Here is a 14,047-nt window from a genome sequence, read left to right as displayed (position 1 = left end):
TCTATTGCTTGGATATCACTAGATCCTGTTACAGCGTAATATAAAAGTACATAACGATTGATGTGTAAATTAGCATAATTACTAGCTAGCCGCTAGCTGCTAACTGCCGCGGCCGCCTCGTTAATATTAAAATCCATCATATAGCAATCCAGTACCATGCTGTCATGAACGTGCGGTGCTGTTACGTGTACAAATTGACGTGCTTGATTGTGAACAAGCCTTTTGGGCGGCGTGGTTTAAATTGCGCATGCGCAATGAGCGCACATACGGGTACTTCTCAGGCATGCCGGGTAATCTGTGACGTTTCACTCTCTCAAAAGTTGGGCCATTTTATCTTCATGCGCCAATGAGCAACTCTCATAGGAATGAATGAGGCCCCGCCTCCCACGCTGTATCCAGTTCTTATTATACATCCATGGAAAATACACAACCGGAAAAAATCTGCCACTTTCTTACAGAGCCCCTCCTCCAACACACACGAACGCGCACATGACTGTTTTGTCAGAGCTTGAGAAATGCAATTCACATCTGGCTCCAGTCCAGCAGGTGGAGACAGGGAGCCTACGTAGGGTGCGATTCCACTGAGAATGTGGCTCAAAGGAAGAGTGTGAGCTTCCTACTTAATGAGCTAAATGCAACACACCTGGGAACACACTCTCAGGCAGAGGACAAACAGTTCCCTGTGAGAGAAGAGACTCAAAGATTCAACCAAGACGCTGCTGGTGAATATTTGCAAATGTTTAATCTGTTTGAACCATGTTTGATTTGATGTATTATTATTTCTAGTCCTGAGGAAAGAAGCTAAAATATAAGATGCTGAAATATAATTTACTTTGCATTTATATTTGATTAAATGTTGAATTTAATTGTAAATTAAGAAATGAAAGTGCTCGTTAAAAGATGGCATGTTTTTAGTTGAAAATGTTTATGTACCTAAAGTGAACGAAAGTAATGTTTTGTGTTAAAGGTTTTCAACCTGAATGAGCATCAAGAGGCCAACAAGAGGCTAAATGAAGCAATAAGGAATCTACCAGACTCAAATAAAGAGAAAAGATTCAAATTCGAGTTGTCCCATGTGTCCTTCTGGAGTGAATCAAGCCATTTTCGAGTTTAGGCAGGAGTCAATCAAACCAACCAAATCACAACTTGACAGTTGAAAACCATTGCCAAGCAATAAGGACTAAAGGACCAAGAGCCTGGAAAAGTCGGAATAAACCAAACTGTCTGCAGTAACCACACACCTCAACAAAATGGCGGAGGAAGCCTATGAGAAAAGTGTCAAGCAGCTCAAGCAGAAGAGGACAATGGCTAAAGGTGCATTCACAAAAGTAGCTAACTTTCTTAGCAGAGGAGCAGGAAGCATGACTGAAACTGAGCTTCGGGAGGAATTCAAAAAGCTCACTTTGATGGGAAGAAATGTCACTGAAGCAAATGATGACTTTTGGAGTGGCCTACTCGCAGACATAGAAGCCAGCACTGCTGAAGAGGTGGAAGAAGCGCTTAGCGAGCAACAGGAGGCTGACATGGAAAGAACTATCGATGAATGAGAAATCTGAATGAAGTGTGAATAATTGTTCAAAGAAACCTGTGGTCTCGTTATGGGCAAAAGGAGCTGGAAACCTCAATCCAGGAAGCAGAAACGGCTTGTGATAATGCTGCTGAAACATCTGTATCTGCACTCAATCGGGATAGTTATGAGATGCAGTTGGTTTTCATGGAGAAGCTGGTCAAGGAAGCTAGTAAAAGCCTAGCATCTTGGGAACTGTGGATTGCAGAGACTGAACAAGCTAATCTAGAAGGCAGAGTCAAGGACTTAAAGTCTATGAATAACAAGCTTGAAGCAAGGAGAGCAGAGTTTGTGTTTGCACAAAGAAATTCAGAAGAAGAAAAGAGTGCATATCTGCTGACTTTAACGGCTGCTTCATCAACCCCACATGTAGCAAACACCACGCCCTTGGTGAGAATTAAACCAATTAGTCTGCCCAAATTTCATGGCTGTAAAAGAGATTTCCACAGATGGAGGAGAGACTGGGAGAGCCTGCAAAGACAGGGAGAACCAACAGGCTCGAGTGAAGTCAAAAAGATTCAGCTTTTGGACAGCATGGTTGAGAAAATCTCAAGAAACCTCAGACTTTCAACATACAATACAGCAGAGAACATCTTTAGAGTGCTTGAAAATAGATATGGGAATAAGTCTACAATTGCAATAGAAATAATTGAAGATCTTGAGAAAATTCCTGTTTTAAGAGCAGATCAACCAAGAAGAGTCATCGACTTAATCCAAACTGTGGAGAAAGCACTGGCAGACCTGACAGAGCTTGGAAGGACAGATGCCATCAAGAACCCACTGGTCACTAGGTCCATAGAGAGCAAGCTGTGAAGAAGGATTGGCTCGTCTTCATGGTAAATCCCAGCAATAGAGTCACCCCTGAGAACCATTTTGACAGTCTCCTCAAGTTTCTGAAGACACAAGTAGAGATCTTGGAAAAACTGGAGCAGCTTGGAGTAACTGAAAAGTCAGAGAAACCGGAAAGGAAGTTTGAAAGAAAATATTCCTCAACACGTTCCACCAGGAGAGACGGACGTTGTATTGTCTGTGGAGGAGAAAGGTATGAAGATAAACTATTCTTTTGCAAGCAGTTCAAGAGCCTAAATCTGGTCGAAAAGTTAGATGCTGTGAAGAGGTTGGGAGCTTGTAAGAGGTGTTTGAGATGTCATGAGGAAGGACATGAATGTGTAAGCACCTACCTTTGCAGGAAAATAGAATGCAAGAAGGGGAGCTCTTCAGACCACCACTTTTTCCTCTGTCCTAAAGGAGAGTACAGAGAACGTGAGCTGGACAAAGGTGGGAAAGACTTGAAGAAAAGACCCAAACTCACAGAAGAGCAAGTGAAATGTATTGCTGAACTCTCTCCCGAAATGGCAGAAAAATGCAAGAATGCCTTTTCCAATATGACTGCAATAACAAACTGCAATGAAAAGGACCGGTCTGTGCTGATGGAAGGAAATAGACATGACGAGATACCAGTTATCATGATGCTGCTGGAAGTTACTGCAAATTCAGATCAGAAAGTTGGAACCCTGATAGATTTAGCATCAGACACCAACTACATAACCCACAGAGCCGCAAACCGGTTAAACCTGGAAAGTGAAAAAATCACATTGGTCATCCATGGAGTTGGAGGAATGACAATGAGGGTGAACAGCAGAAGATATTTCCTCAGAGTTAGAGTCAAGACACCCAGAGGTACAGAAAAAGCACACCAACTTGTTGGGAGGCGTGTGGCGCAGTGGATAGAACCTTGGTGTTGGGATCAGGGGGTTCAAACCCCACTGTTGTCCGCATGTCGTTGTGTCCCTGGGCAAGACAATTCACCCCAAATTGCTCCTGTGGAGATTGCCCACAGTATTGAGTATGTAAGTCGCTTTGGATAAAAGCGTCTAACAAGTAACATGTAATGTAAAAATGTAATGTTATGGCCTCAATGAAATAGCCAACGTGCAAAGAGTCATCGAACCTGAACAGCTGAAGAAGTTCTTTCCAGAAGTCAAACTTGAGGATTTAAAAAGACCAGAAAACATTGAGCTACTTATCAGCCACCGAGAAGGTAGACTGGTCCCACAGAGGGTGAAGATTGTCGGAGACCTCGTTTTGTGGGACAGCCCACTGGGTAAAACTGTGTCTGGAGCTCACCCTGATCTCTTTGAGGAAGTGGAGATGACAACACATAAGTCTGAAACACACTTTGCTTGCTCCATGCGTATGGCCGCAGTGAAATACGAGGAAATCATCGGAGCCGAAGAGATTCAGGCTGAAACAAAAAGCACAGCTGTTGACAGAGATTTCTGGATTGGTGGAAGTGGGACAGTATTGGAGCAGCCTGTGAACCAAAATGTGGAGGATGTCGATGTGGTCATTGTCAGCCTGGAGGAAAGGAAATTACATTAATTGAGGAAAAAGAGCTGGAAATCATAAAACAAGGCCTTACCTATGTTACAGCTGATGCCCACAGTAGTGCTCCACACTGGGATACAAAGTACCATTGGATCGAGGACCCAATCTCTCTTCCCAACAACAAGACTGCAGTGGAAGCAACTTTTCTGAGGACAGAAAAACAACTCAAGAGGGAGCCAGATTGGCAAGCTGCCTACAAGGCACAGGTACATGAAATGGTGGAAAGAGGAGCAGCAAAGAAACTCACTAAAGAGATAAAGGACAGCTGGGCAGGACCAGTATGTGAGCCACTTGGTGGCACCAAATCCTCACTCTGTGACAACACCCGTACGCCTTGTGTGGAACAGCAGCCAAAAGTTCAAAGGGTTCATTATGAACGATCTTCTACTGAAGGGGCCTGATGTATTGAATCCAATCCGAGGAGTTTTACTCCGATTCAGAAGAGGAGTGCATGCAGCTTTAGGAGACATCAGGAAGATGTATAATTCCGTGTGGCTGGAAGACCTGGAAATGCATCTTCACAGATTCTTATGGAGAGACACTCAGGACGAAGAAATAAGTGAATACGCAATAACAAGAGTCAACATAGCTTGACACATGCTTGAGCACAGCTGGCTATGCGAGAAACATCAAGGCTACGATCGAGGTTGTTTACACACCTCGAAGAGGAAAGAAGAGTCCTGGAGGAAGATTGCTACGTGGATGACATCCTGACATCCCACAATGACCAAACAAGGTTAGAAGAGTGCACTAATGGGGTTGAGGAAATCCTGAAAGCTGGAGGATTCTTTCTTAAACATTGGGTCCACTCAGGGCAAAGTGGGAGGCAGGTGCAGGAGAACCACAACCAAGTGACATCTGCAGGAGAAGACAGAGGATTGATACTTCCAAATCAAATGAAGGAAGAGGACAATAAGGCCCTGGGGGTTGGCTACCTCGTGGAGGAGGACAAACTATATGTGCTTACCTCCATTAACTTCTCAAGGAAAAAGAGGAAAATGAGAGTAGGCCAAAACCTCCTTGAAGAAGAGGTAAGAGGAAAGACTCCTGACCCTTTAACCAGAAGAGAGCTATTAAGTCAGGTAGCAGGCCTCTATGATCCCATCGGTCTTGTCACACCATTGAAACAGAAGGGAGCCATACTCGTCAAAAGCGTTCCAGGAGGCAGAAAATCCAGCTGGGAAACTTGGGATAATCCACTGTCAGCGGGCCTAAGGGAGGAAGCAATACAAGTATTTGAAGAGTATGTGCAACTGAATCAAATCACCTTCGACAGAAGCTTGACGCCACCCAGCTGGATCGGTAAACCTTTGGGAATAAAATTCTCCGATGGAAGTGACAAAAGCTTTGGAGCTGTGGTGTACCTCAGGTGGGAGACGGATGAAGGTATCCAAATCAGACTGGTTGAATCCAAGGCAAAACTCACACCACTGAACCAAAAAGGTGACCCTGTAAAGGCAGAGATCTGTGGTGCCGTTTTTGCAGCTCGTCTAAGAAGGCATATTGAAAAGCACAGTCGAATGGAAATAGGACAATGGTTCCACCTCCTGGACAGTCAAACTGTGTTGGGAGCAATCCAGCATGACAGTTATGGATATCAGACATTCTTTGCCAACAGAGTAGGTGAAATCCAAAAGTCTGGATCTGTTGAGGATTGGTGGTGGATTCCAGGTGACCTAAACATTTCTGACATCATAACAAGAGGAGCGACCCCTGCTGATCTCAAGGAGGAATCTGAGTGGCAGAAAGGACCTTCCTTTCTGAAAATGCCAGTGGAGGAGTGGCCAAAGAAGTCAGCCAAGGAGGTTGCGGCAAATGCAAAAGAGGGCATCAATAAAATCCAAAGGAAAACATTCACAGCAGCACTCACCAGAGCTCAGGCAAAGATGAAGCATCCTGATAGTAAATAACCTGTAACCCTTATAAAACCCTCTGAGGGGGAGAAAGAGACTCGAACCCGAAGAATACCAGCTGGCTCAGTTATAGGGCAACTGATTGATGTGAGGAAATTCAGCAGCTTGGATAAAGTGGTCCGAGTTGTTTCCTGGGTGCTGAGAGCTGCTAAGGAGTGGAAGAGGAGGACGATGAACCCAACTCCCCACAGGTCAAAGTGGGAGGTAATGCCTTCAAAAGAAGAGAGACAGTTGAGAACTAAGAAAACTGTGTTGGAGAATGTGAAGATGCACTCAGACATATTTTCCTTTCAGCCCAGGGAGGAGTAACATTTAAAGACATTACTCTCAGCAGGTTGGTTGTGTATAAGGAGGAAGAGTCGGGACTCTTAGTATGTGGAGGAAGGATCAAATACTTCAATGAGGACAAAGTTGTAGTACCAATCCTACCTTATGAGGCATGGATATCCACACTTCTTGCTCAAAAGGCCCACAGAGCAAACCACGAGGAAATAGCAGGAACACTCCTACAGATGAGAAAGAAAGCCTGAGTTGTCAAAGGCAGAAGATTGGCTAAAAAGGTGGTTGACAGCTGCGTGATATGCAGAAAGGCCAGAGGAAGGAAGTGCAAGCAAGTCATGAGTGACTTGCCATCAGAGCGGACAAATCCCGCAAGACCCTTTGAATACACAACTGTCGATCTGTTTGGACCGTATGAGGTGAAGGACCAAGTGAGGAAGAAAGTAAGGCTGAAAGTATGGGGCATCGTCTTCTGCTGTATGGCATCCAGAGCAATACATATAGATGTTGTTGGAGACTAGTCAGCTGAAGGCTTCCTACTGGCCTACAAAAGATTCACTGCATTGAGGGGACATCTGAAGAAAATGTGGTCGGATCCCGGAAGCAACTTTGTAGGAGCCAGACCTGCCCTGAATGAGCCTCATCCCAATACCCCTCCTTGACTCCTCCTTTCCCTCACTCGCGTCCCTTACTTGCATCTTATAGTATAGTATTCGTTTATTAGTCCCCGAGGGGAAAATGGGATATCCTTTTGGAAGAGCCAGCTCAGGCCTAGAGTGGATTCTGGGACGTCTTGTTTTGAGCCAGCCATAGCTCAACACTGGTAGAGCAACTCTCTTCTGGTAGGTGACTGATGACCTCTGGTTGATTGCTGGCCCATTGACGCAGCTCGAAGCCTGCAGATGCTAGGATGGCTCGTAACTTGTCGACCAGGTGCCTCGCCTCAGCAATGGTGGGCACGCTCTGTAGGCAGTTGTCTACATAAAAGCACTTCTCGACTGAGCTCCTCACCTCTTCATCTGGCTGACTATGGTCGATGACGTGGCGCTGAAGGGCAAACGTAGCACAGCAGGGGCTACACGTCGTTCCAAAAGGTAACACTTGCCACTCGTACACCGCAGGAGGATCTTGACTGCTGTCTCACCAAACAAATCTGAGCAGGTCTGGATCTTCTGGGAGGAGTTGAACCTGGTGGAACATGCCCTTGTTATCTCCACTGATTGCTACTGCATGCTCTCGGAAGCGTAGCAGGACTCCCAGGAGAGATGCTCCTAAGATCGGCCCTGGCAACAGATAGTCATTGAGATTTTGCCCTCGATACTGAAATGAGCAGTTGAACACCAGTCTGTTCTTGCCATTATGGCTTACCATGTGGTGAGGAATGTACCACGACTCACGACCTTCCTCTACTGGTAGTTCAGGGTCACACTTGATGACAGAGCCTACCTTGATCAGCTTTTCCATCTCCACTTTGTAGGCTTCAGCCTGCATAGGGTTCTTGGCCAATCTCCTTTCTATATTCCGTAGACTGTGCATGACGGCTTCTTTAGTAGCTTGAAGGAGTGGCATGTCTTTCCGGCGTAGCAGCGGGGTGGCATAACGGAGTATGTCGTTATCCTGTACTCTGATGGTTTTGGTCTCCAGGGTACCGATGGCCTCTTGGTCCTCCCTCGAACGTGTGACTAGTTTCTCGCTTCTGAAAGGAAGAGTGTCGACCTGCCACAACATCTCGACATGCTTCGTCAGCTCACTCACTTGTGGTGATACTGATGTGAAAAGACACTGCTGTGGTTGTGCGAGATGATAGACAACACTGGCTGGGCCTTGCAGCGTCCAGCCTAGCCTTTGTGTGAATGGCAGCCGGTCCCCCTTTTGGGCCTAACCTGACTCGTTCAATGGGGGTGACGAGATGTGGGTGGTCACTTCCAATGAGAAGCAGAGGCTTCACATTTGTGAGGGTCCGGATGGGAAGGCCAATGAGGTGCTTATACTTCTCCCGGAGTTGCTCCATAGGGTAGTTATGATCTGCTAGTCCAATGTGAGCAGTGGTGAAAGCACCTGTAATCTTGAACCTGGTCTTCGGCTTAGCAGGAGAGGAAATGGAGAAGGAGACTGATGCACCGCGAAGGGTCTGCACATCCTGTCTGATTGTGCGTAGTGGCAAGTCCTCTGGGGTCCCTTGCACACCTAACTTCTCTACAGCCTCTGGCAGCAGCATAGTTGTCTCTGAACCGTCATCCAGTATGGCATAGGTGTTGATGAATCGATCCTTATAATGGATGTGGACTTTGACGACTTTCAGAAGGACTTGACTGCCTTCAGCGGGTCTGTCCAGGTACAGTACCTCAGTCGTGGCCCTCATGCCATGGTTCTGCGAGGTTGGTGCTGAGTCTGTCTCCTTAGGTGGCCTCAAGTTCACATCATGTAGCACCTGGAGATGTTTCCCTTGGCAGAGGCCACATGTCTTCTTTAAGTTGCACTGCACAGCGCCAACACCTCTTATTGGTTCTTATCCATGCTGTCAGCTGTTCTTTGTTCAGCTTGGTTACTGCTGTACACTGACTGAGGTAGTGGTCCTCATTATTACAGTACGGACAGTATGGCTTACTCTTGTTCCCTTTGAAGGAGTTACCTGGAACTTGAGAGTCTGGTTTCTTCCAAGTGTCCTTGGCACCATGGAGCACAGTGGTGTGGTGCTTGCCCTGCCGTCCCTCAGGTCTGGATGATGACTCCCACGATCCCTTCACAGCTAACTGTCCTTCGGAGTCCTGGCACCAGGACTCATATTTCAGCCACTCTGCAAGATCTATAAGGTTGTGAGTTCTTGAGCCCTGACGGAACATGCAGCGGCGGAAATCTGCTCTCTGTTCAGGCGGCAGCTTACTCAGCAGACGAGCAACATGTGAACCACACTGTAGCTCCACTTCTCTCTCAGACCCTATGGTTCTCAGCATTCCCACTAATGACTGGATCTGAAGAGCAAACTTCTCGAAGGCAGCAACGTCTCCCCGCTTAATGTCTGGTGAGTCCATTACAGCAGCAATACGCTTCAGCGCTATCTGATGTGGTTGGCCAAACGTATCGTTCAGGGCAGCCATAGTGTCTGAGAAGGGCGTTGGAGAGTTGAGGTAAGCATCTGCTATTAACCTGGCTTCTTCTAGTTGCAGGTGATCCACCAACACCTGATACTTGAACAGCTCTGTTGCACTGGGCGGTAGGAGGTTCTCCAAGGAGATCTTGAGCTGTGCAAACTCACTTGGGTCTTGACTTGAGAAGTTGCGGATTCTTGGGCGTGGTCCATGGTAACCTGGCTCTGATATGAGGGCAGGTCTGGAGGGCAGTGGCTGTGTCCATGACCTATGTGGATGAGGCTGCGGTGGGGGAACTGGGTTACTGCTATGCTCACTCCTGTGACCACCATAAACTTGGTACTTGGGCTCATTTGGAGCCAAACTGGGTGGTCGCGGTGACAGCTTAGCAGGCTGGTACCAGGGAGTTGAATAATCAGCGTAGTTCTCCCATGACCGCGTAGCAGGAATGGCACCATATGCTGAGTGCTTTACATGTTGCTGACCCACAGACGGCTGAGTCACTGGGGCTGGAACTACTTCTTCCTTCGGTGGAAGCTCATCTGGTCTCCCATTGGGGTGATGAGGCGTTATATAGTCGCCAGGCAGTAACTCTCCACTTACTGGGTCAGGCCATGGTGGTGGTGCAGGCCAATCATCCTCATCCTCACTATTGGGTTCGCCTACAAACTGTGCCGGTGGCTGCATCACCGTTAACTCTGGCTTGTTGCCATGTAGTGATGGGGTCTGAAGGTTACGGACAGTATCCACCAACTGTCTCATGTCTGCTTGCAGTGCTTTGAGCTCAACTATATCTGATGACATACATCGCTGTGTCTGCTGAAGTAGAAACCTTTCTTGACGAATATTCTCCAGCTCTACTCTGTCATCCTCACGCGGAGGTCTGTAGTGCAGTGATGTAGGCAGGTGAGTAGAGTATTCTCGAAACCGATCCCTCGGCTCTCTCTCTGGAAACAGCTGCTGGCTGCCAGCCCCATAGCTAAAGTCCATCTCCTGGAAATTAGCATCACGCCTGTTGAGGTGCCTTGGTGGGGGAGAGTCATTGGGGGAGGTGAGGGGGGTCATTCTGGCCTTACCCTCCAGATGAGAAGTCTCTTCTTCCTGTCGGTATCTCTGACTAATGTATCCTAGATGATCCACATCATAGTCTGCATATCGCGTTGGAAGGCGGGTTTGCCTTCTAGGGCGTGCACCATAGGCCTCATACCCTGGTAATGGTTCCATCTCTGACGTAAACCTTGTGAAATCTGGCTCGAAGGACCATCAATGTAGTGGAGAGTTAGAGATAACTCAGTGTTGGCACTAGTTTTGTGTCTATCACTAGGTTCACCCAGGTGTGTCGGCCAGAACACCACTTAAGGCCAAAGGTCCAGAATAGAGGAAATGAGGAGCTACGATGAGGTTTGACTTCTTTACTTATTTAGGCAGACATACAGATATTTGTCTCTGTGTGTGTGTGTGGTCTTTCCTACAAGGGAAATAAACAAAATACAATCAATATAAGATAACTTATGCATACATAAATGATATACATAATAATGCCAAACCCTATAGAAATAATAATCTAGACGAGCTATAATACAACATGTCTCCCTTCTCTTATCATCATAAACACATTAACATATAATGTCAAACACTCTTTACCAGGCAACACAGAGATTCAAAGTTAAGCTACCGCTAATGAATAACGTTCCACTTCCGGTTGGCCAGCACGAATATTTTCATCTGAGTCCGGCGCACTTCCTGGGGGCTTGGTATCCTCCAAGCCCCCAGGAAGTGCGCCGGAGTCTGATGAGAATATTCGTTGTGACCAAACGGCGGTACTACACTTCCTTTAGGTTGCTGGGCCCGGAAACACCTTTTCCCATTGACTTACATTGGGAAAGAGTGGTCTGTAACTCGTTGGATAATTTTAATTTTAATTAAATAAACTACCCAGTATGAACACTTGTATAGCCCTTATTAAAAACATTCGTTCCTCAAGTTGTAAAAATGTGCTAATAACGTTATTCTGAGAGTTATTTCCCTCTGCATTATGAACGCGCATCTAACCCACGGGACCGCGCCGCCCGGCACGTTCAAGTTACGTGTTCAGTACTACATGAGTTTCTCGTTACCCATGGATGCACAATAAGAACGGACCCATATCGCCTTACTGCCATCCCACGGAGCTGTAATAATGGATATATTGCACATGTTTGCTGTAATTCATCATTTGTAAAATATTATACTACATGGACTGTATGATTAAATCTTGTACCGTAAATGTTGTATTAAATAAAGTTAATATTATCGACGTTAGATTAACGTCCCTTTAGCTTATTATTACACTAAGAAGCTTATTGCACTGTGTATATATATATATATATATATACAGTGCAATAATTATTTCATGCTAAATGAAGCTCTGTTGGATATCACCAGATCCTGTTACAGCGTAATATAAGTACATAACGATTGATGTGTAGAAGACCCGAGAAAGATCTCCACTCACGGGCTTTACCCAACTGTGTTTTTCTTCCACTGTTTGTTGTAAGACACAAGTCTTTTCTTTTTAGAAGGGCCAGGGGCCAGAACCACATCCTCTCTCTCTTCTCCTCTTTCATCATCACCTCCTCCACCGGCAGCGCTCATTTCCCCACACGACTGAACAGGCTGACATGCCACACAAACAATGATGCACACGTGCGAGCATTGTGCCTGCCCTGTCAACTGAGCGGTCCTAGTGCCCTTCGCTCACAGCACACAAACACACAGGCACGCAGCCAGACACACTGCATTGCGCGCAAACAGAAAAATATTTTTTATTTTTCCCTTTAGACGGGAGTCCGGGACAAACAAAGTCCCGTACGGGACACGCCCCTTTTGGCTCAAATACGGGACGTCCCGGCTAATACGGGACGGTTGGCAACCCTACTCATAGCGCATGCGCAACTTTAGCCAAAATGCTCGTTCACATCAAGCACGTCAATTTGCGTACACATAACAGCACCGCGGCTAGCTAGTAATTATGCTAATGTACACATCAATCGTTATGTACTTATATTACGCTGTAACAGGATCTAGTGATATCCAACAGAGCTTCATTTAGCATGAAAGAATTATGCTCACTCATTTTTTTACATTTTGGACAAATTAGCCAATTGTACATCGAGGTGCCCAGATGTCCCTAGTGCCCACCTATCCGATTTGAACATGCTGATGTACAATGTGATGTAGTAGCCTAATGCAGGTGTAAGATCATTGTGTTTGTATTGTGTTATAGGTATGCATAGTTTTCTATGCATTTTGAGGGTTTTGGGGGGGTTTGACCCCTCGAACCCTAGGGTGCTGGCTCCCCCAAAAGAGTTAATAACATAACCCTAACCCTAAAACCGAAATAAAGTAACAAAAAAAAGTAACTAAATCCGCCAGAAACCAGAAAATCTTCGCGCGCGCGGGGGACACATGCATGTGTCCCGTTTCTCCATTTCTGGAAGTTGGCAACCCTAGCTATGAGCGCACATACTGGTACTTCTCAGGCATGCCGGGTAATCTGTGACGTTTCGCTCTCTCAAAAGTTGGGCCATTTTATCATCATGCGCCATTGAGCAACTCTCATAGGAATGAATGAGGCCCCGCCTCCCACGCTGTATCCAGTTCTTATTATACATCCATGGTATCCTCCCTTTCGTCTCCTCCCGCACCCCTCCTCCCTCACCCCTCCTCGACTCCTCCATGTGCATTTCAGCTATTGGGACGTCCTTCAAAATGTCTTGATCGATTTCCGGGTCAAGTCCCTGAGGAGGGGAAGAGAGGAGTCGAGGAGGGGTATTGGGATGAGGCTAATCTCTCTCACTCTCTCTCTTTGGCTGTGAGCTGCGGGCGCCTGATGAGCCACCATCCCCCACTTTCATCACTTACAGCGCCCATCGTACAGGGCAAATGGAAAATGTAACCGAGGTGAAAAGGTTTCACTTAATTATGAATGTTGTTACATTACCAACGGTCCAAAAAAAACGTTTGCCTCACAGAGCTACCAGCGCAGTGCCCCCCCAGATCTGGCGACTTAGGCGACCACCTATGTCGCCTATGCCAAAAAACAGTTTTTTTTGTATTATATTTGTATTTAATCTTGTGGAGGTGCAGATCCCCTGTCCTCCATCAGGGGGTAATGCAGCACCCTCAGCACCCCTACTTCCCACGGCTCTGCCAACCGCCATAGACACTCCCCGCTACACCCCAGGTCAGGCCGTTTGGCTCTATTCAAATAATATTACCCTCTATACTGAATCCAATCAACTTGCCCCATGGTTCATTGGTCCATTTATCATAGCGTCAAGCTCCGTAGGATTTGAAGATTCACCTCCAGCCTGTTCACTCAAGCAACCTGAGCCCTCCAACCATTCCTTGTTCCACTTCCTTCCCTCCTCCCAGGATTGTTGTGACTGCCAGTTGAAAGCCTCTTAACTCTGCCTTGGCCTGTGTGCTTATTGAAGCCGATGAACTACATAATTGAGTCCCTATGTTCGCACATTGGGACTCAGTTCATTCACTCTCTACGAGTTAAAACAAAAAGTATTTCTTATGAGGTTTTTAAAATAACTTCTCACAAAAATCTTTGGACCAATGAGTTGTGATCAAAGGTCTGGGATAATTCTCTCATTAGTTTACAGTAACATTATTGGTATCACTTTAAGAGCTTTATAATGCACATAACGCACCTCTACTCTACTGCTATTTTTTGCAAAACAAATACACTTTTCTACAACTAATCATTAGCTACGTAGCTTTCAAAGAAAACCAACTCTATGCATTAGGCCGTATGGTTG

The sequence above is a fragment of the Gymnodraco acuticeps genome, unplaced genomic scaffold, assembly GCF_902827175.1.
Source record: "Gymnodraco acuticeps unplaced genomic scaffold, fGymAcu1.1, whole genome shotgun sequence".
Taxonomy (NCBI): Eukaryota; Metazoa; Chordata; class Actinopteri; order Perciformes; family Bathydraconidae; genus Gymnodraco; species Gymnodraco acuticeps.
This window is presented reverse-complemented; position numbering follows the sequence as displayed.